General features: G+C 39.7%; 1 non-coding gene across 1 annotated transcript; it reads right to left on the reverse strand.

Annotated features, from left to right (window-relative positions):
* Positions 1–5,910: 5,910 nt before the first annotated feature.
* On the reverse strand, positions 5,911–6,017 carry LOC141597675 (small nucleolar RNA R71). Its single transcript, XR_012522897.1, has one exon. It is a non-coding gene; the product is annotated as a small nucleolar RNA R71 (small nucleolar RNA).
* Positions 6,018–6,269: the final 252 nt, after the last annotated feature.

Below are 6,269 nucleotides of genomic sequence, written 5' to 3' on the forward strand. Positions count from 1 at the left end.
TATTAGACTCCTCTAATATTGATTCGGTTGTAATTTTGACTTCATTTACGACAGCCGTAGAGTATAAATCAAAGCTAATCAGAAATTGTGCTAACTTGGGCGAATAGTCTCTAGTCAAAAGAATTGACTCATAAGAATACTGTAGTAGCTCTTGCCACGACCAGGCTTTATGAATTACCAGAACTCTATAAGCGGTCACTGCCCGACAGAGTGTCCCATACAGTCTGCCTATGTGATCGACTAGTCATCCCATATGACTCTATGGCACTTGAACTTGCCATCAATCGCACCACACTCTAGTCACTTCGAGACGTCACCTCATATAAGTAACTAGGGGCAAATACCATGTCAATCTAGTTCACTTTAATGGGGTTCAATTTGTCTCCACAACCCATTTGGATATAACAAAGTAACGGGTGAGTTTAATAAAACTCAAACGATAAATGCGATTATCACATATGAATAGTCAATACACTATTACTACTTCATATCTTATAATCTTTAGTGTACCTCTTACACTTAGTCAAAATGCAATAAAATCTTGGCAAGTGGATATACCCTATATCCATATATTCCAACTTTGTCAATTGCTATTTCCTTCTATCGAGAGGTTTTGCTATAAATTACTCGATAGAGGAGTTTTAAATAAACCACTCGATCGTGTAATTTTCTATTTGCCGCAAGGTTTTAATATCGTATTAGGTTAATAATTGTCTTTTCTATAAATAGGAAAGACAACATGAGGTTTTAGGATCACTTCATACATTACTCTTTTCCCTTTTTCTCTGTTCAACGTTGCTTTTCTCTTTACTTCCCGGATCTCTTAATCTCTAATGCTTCCTTTTATTCTTTTTCTCTCTTTTACTCTCTCCTTATTTTGTAATGCTTATTATTCCTTTATTCTTTCGCTCTTGTTCTATCACTGTTATGACTAGCTAATTTAATTGCTAGGATTTAGGGGATTCGATGAATTATTGTTAGTTGCTAATTAGGTTTACAGATCTTTCGTTGTTATCATGTCTTTGTTGTTAATCACTGCTTTTAACTGTAGATAGCTACTTGAATCGATGCATTTAGCTAATTAACCTTGGTAAGCCTTGACCTAGACCGGAAGGTTGGAAGGGGTGAGACCCGCAGTGAACAATAGGATGCTTTCATGAGGGCGGAAGCTAAGCTAATAGTATTTTAGGGCGAATTGAGACCGGAAGGAGATATTCGTTGCCCCTTAGACCGATACAATCGACTGATCTGTGACCTTAGCTGTAATTATCTGACATTCATTGATGACCCGACAATCCTAGTTTTCTCTCTCTTTTGTTAATCCCTCTTATCCTTAATTCTATTGCCTTTAATCTTGATTAGTTTAGAAAACAAATTACAAAACCCCCATCTTGTGACCTCAGACGGACTAAATTGACAAGTAAATAGTGACCGCCTCCCTGTGGAGATCGACCCTACTTACTGCTAACTTTTGTTAGTGTACTTAGGTTTTATTTTTGGTACTTAAACGACAGGTATCAAATTTTGGCGTCGTTGCCGGGGAGGCAACTATTTTATTTACTTGTTTCTTTTTGTTTGTCTTTAGCCTTAAGGGATTTATTCCTTGAGGCAGTTCTCATCTTTTTCTCTAGTGCTGTTTTGATAGGCCCTACAGGTCCTACCTAGACAGTTCTAGGTAAAAGATCGTCAAAGGGAAGGCCTGAGTACCTTTGAGCGCCACCTATGTTCCATCCAATGGCGCAGCAGGTGGTTTACTGTAAGAGATGTGGTGCTGCTGGGCACAATGCCACTATTTGTTTGACAGGGAACGATGAAGTTTGCGCGTTTAAGCAGCGTAGACAAGCCAGTAAACCTTTTGCAATTGTGCCGCCACATCCGCTTTATCAACGGGGCTATCAAAGCCCACATTCATTTGGCCACCGCAACAACAAGCTCCTCCTCCTGATAGAAAGAAAGAAGAGATTGCAGAACTGCAATCTTTGATCAAGACACTTGCATTTAAAATGCAAGAGTATGATAGATATACGTCCGCTCAAATCGATGAACTTGAGTCTCAAATAGCTCAGTTAGCCGCTGAGACGACCTTTAGGCACGCAGAGAGTCGTCTTACCCATGAAGGACCCGAGTTGCCTATCGACGCTGATGATTTGTATGACTCGGAATGCGATTATTTATCTGAAAAGGAAGCAAGCTACGAAGATTTATGCGCTGCACTAGAACAATCAATCGATCGAGCTAGTAATAGTGTTCGATTGAGTGAAATATCTGAGGAAGTGTTCGATCGAACATAAAATTTTACTCGATTGAACAACAACTATAAGGAAGATCTCGATTGAGCGTGTTCTTGTGTTCGATCGAGTAAAAATCAAGAGGAAAGCTCTCGATCGGGTTCTGTCTTTACTCGATCGACTACTTTGGCCATGGAGAGCAATGATTTGTCACTTGGGTCCGTTTTGGATGACGAATTTGCTGAAGACAATGGTTATGGTAAATCTCCCCTTTTCAATGCCGAGCTAGACGCGCTAGAGGCTGCGATATATGGGACAGAACCCACCAAGGAGGGTAACAAGAAGGTAGCTGAGTCAGCAATTGTTCCTAGCACGGAAGAGGTAAAATACTCTTTTGTCAATGATTCCGACGTTAGGGGCGACCGAACTGAGGTAGTTAATGATAATTTTATTATGTTTGATAGTAAAATACCTCATTTGACTTATGTTTTCTGTTTTGATGCTCTACCCCCTCTCGGTGAGACGAATAAGTTAACGATTTTTCACCATACTTGTCACCAGAAATTCGTTAAACTGAGACGGTGTCATAGACTACCTTTAAATGCTCCCAAGCTCTCTTATTTTCCACTGATGGATAATTTGAGCTTTTATATCCCGCCCGTAGCTGGAGAGCAGGATTACTTTGTGGATAAATTTGGGAGCTGTCATAGGAAATTCGTTAGGCTCAAATGGTTGCATGTTTTAATTTCCTATTTTATTTTTATATTATGGTGCTACTTACATTTTTGTGTAGCACATGCGCAGTTATTTGATCGATTGCTGCGTGCCTTGAGCTGTTTTGACTGGGCTCAATTGGATTTGCTGACTGAAAGAAAAGAAGGTCGAGCGGGGACCTGTCTGAAACTAGCGCTACCCGGAAGGCAACCCGGATTATAATTTGTAGTTGATTTACATTTCAGTTGTGTGTGTAATAATTGGTTTTTGAACCATATACTGGAACAGTTAGCTTGTTTCGTTAGTTTCGCGGGCTGCTTATTGCGTCTTTGCAGGAGTCTATTGTGGATGGTTCGATCGAGTACTCTATATACTCGATCGAACTATTTTGCTGCTGATTTCACTCGATCGAGTTTATCTTCTTCTCGATCGAATGCTTGCAAAAGAGTGTTTTCCGATCGAGAGCCCTACTTCCTCGATCGAACTGCCTAGATGCCTGGTGTGACCATAATTAGCGTTTATTTAGCCCCCGAATTAGCCTTGTTCCCATGTTTTCTAGTGCATATTTGGGTCATTTATTATCTTTAGTTCTTTGTTTTGCATATTCTTTGAGATTTTGATCCCTTGGTAGGAAAGGAGTAAGAATCTTGCATTTTCATGGCAAAACGAAGCTAAATTGATCGAATCCAATGACCAAGCATCAAGGAGAGACAAGATTAGAAGGCCTTTGTACATATTATAGTAGATGAGCAAAGTTGAGAAAGGATCCTGAAGTCCCCGAGGAAATCCCCAAGGATTTCATGAAGAAAAGGGAAGAAAAGAAGAAGGAATTGCGCTGAGCTACAATCCGAGCGGATTGTCTCCAATCCGCCCGTCTCCTCACAGCACAATCCGAGCGGTTTCCTCCAAAGACGCTCGGATTGCAACACCAGAATCCGCCCGGATTCTCTTGAATCCGCTCGTCCTCCACCGCCAGAATCCGCCCGTCCCGACTCCAATACGCACGGATTCCTTCACAGCAGATTTCGTCTTCTCCAAGCTACAAAAAGAGAAGCCCTTCCCTCGGAAAATACCGGCTCCTCCTTGCTCAATCTAAAAAGTGTAATTACTAGTTTAGCCCTTAGTTAACCCTAATGCATCCTCCCTAATTTTCACTATAAATACCCCATTAGACTAATTAGAGGAGCATGTTCTTCTTAGCAATTCTTAGTGTAGTTAATATCAATCAAATCTCTCTTTAATATTGTAATCAACAATTAGTCATGTTTTAATACAAGTTTTAGTTCCTTAATTTCTCTTTTGTTCATCCTTTATTTTGGGTAATTGAAGATTATTTGGGTTATTATTGGGAGATTGACAACCTCTCAATCAAGCATCAAGTACTTCTTTTATTCTTGCTTTATTATTGGAATCATTAGTAGGTATAATCTCTTAATCCCTTTTTAATTATTGCTAATTACTTTCATTTATTCATCATGTTTAACTTTGTTGGTATGATTGACAACCTTGCTAGCATGATCAACATGATAATGAGTGAGTAGTCTCTTAGCTAGGGTTAATGGGTAATTAGGGGAAACCAACATGGGGAATGAATCATGCTTAATTTAATATGCTTTCATAATTTATTTGCTTGCTTGTTTTGATCTCGACTCATGCACATGTTATGTTTGATGAAATGCGAGCCTATGAATCCTTGCATTTTTTACCCATCACCTATCATTTCAATGAGACTTGTAAGACATAAACCAACTCGAGTCTCATTAGACCATGCATGTTGTTGAGTAGGAAAGATTAAGTCGACTTGTAGGTGTTGTACAATCTAATCGATTCGGCTCCGGGACCCAAACTTTCCTAGGATTGTAAGATATAACCCAAATCAATCCATCACAACAATAATTGCTTGCTTATAATTTGAGAACATGTTTGTGATCAATTCTCATGATTCCCCTATGACCCCATGATATCCTAGTGCTTTTAATCAATTGTTTACAACCCTTTTTATTCATCTTGCTTATTTACTTTCATTGCTATTTAGTTTAGTGATCTTCTACTTCAAATCCAAATTGTGACACCCCTAAGACACCACTAGTTTCAATAGAAATCTCATCTCAATTCCCGTCCCTTGGGATCCGACCTTTACTTGCCTCTTTACTAATTGTAGAGTTGTTTGTGAAGCTATAAATTGTGTTTTGATTCGGACGTGACCCAACGACAATACCTATTCCAATTGTGAACCACGAAACGGACCGATCAAAAATGGCGCCGTTGTCGGGGATGGTGTTAGCTTGATTTAGATTTCTTTAATTGTTATTAGTTGTGTCTTTCTTTGCCTTGGGGAAGTAAAACTCCTCAAGGTTTGTTCTAATTGTTTTCAAGTTGTTTGATATTTTGCATGTCTAGAAGGTCACAAGGTGACTTGGTACCTCTTGATCGTGAAATTGAAAGAACTTTGACAACCAATAGAAGATTTGCAAGGAGAAATTTGAGAGGTATTAGTGAGGTTGTAGATATTCAACCAACTATTGAGTTCATCAACCCTTTTGCAAGAGAAGGTGAGGAGAACCCAACACAAAACCAACCACAAAATCAACCCACAATGCCTAAGTTTTCATCACATTCCGTACCAACCGAGGATAACTTACCCAATGGTACTCCCACACCACAACATCTAACCGGAAATTTTATTGCCAAATCCGCATTTATCCAATTAGTTGAAAGAAGCCAATTTGGGGGGATGCCTAGTGAAGACCCTCATTCTCATATGGAGGCTTTTTGCGATTATTGTGATGCGATCTCACAAACCGGTGTAACTCAAGACCAAATTCGATGGGTCTTATTTCCTTTTTCTCTAATTGGCACCGCCAAACAATGGTTGAAAGGCCTTGATAAGGCTACTCTCGGAATAGACTCTTGGAAGAAGTTGGCTCTAGCTTTCTACAAAAACTTCTACCCACCGGAAAAGACAAACATGCTAAGAGCTCAAATTACGGGTTTTAAGCAAAGGGATAAAGAATCTTTGTATGAAGCTTGGGAACGGTTCAAGGGAATTTGTCGCTCATGTCCTCACCATGGACTTAGCGAATGGTTCTTGGTTCAACAGTTTTGGAACGGACTTTATGAAGACTCAAGAAATATCCTTAATATGGGATCGAATGGGATGTTCACCGAGGTTGATGACAACCAAACTTGGAGCAAAATTGAAGAGATGGCAATCCACAATTCACAATATAGTAGGCCTCGCAAGGCCACTAGAGGAGGAAAGCACGAAGTGGACGCCGTTACTCAATTAGGTGCTCAACTTAGCTCCCATATCGATACTATCAACTT

This window comes from Silene latifolia, chromosome 8, assembly GCF_048544455.1.
Source record: "Silene latifolia isolate original U9 population chromosome 8, ASM4854445v1, whole genome shotgun sequence".
Classification (NCBI taxonomy): domain Eukaryota; kingdom Viridiplantae; phylum Streptophyta; class Magnoliopsida; order Caryophyllales; family Caryophyllaceae; genus Silene; species Silene latifolia.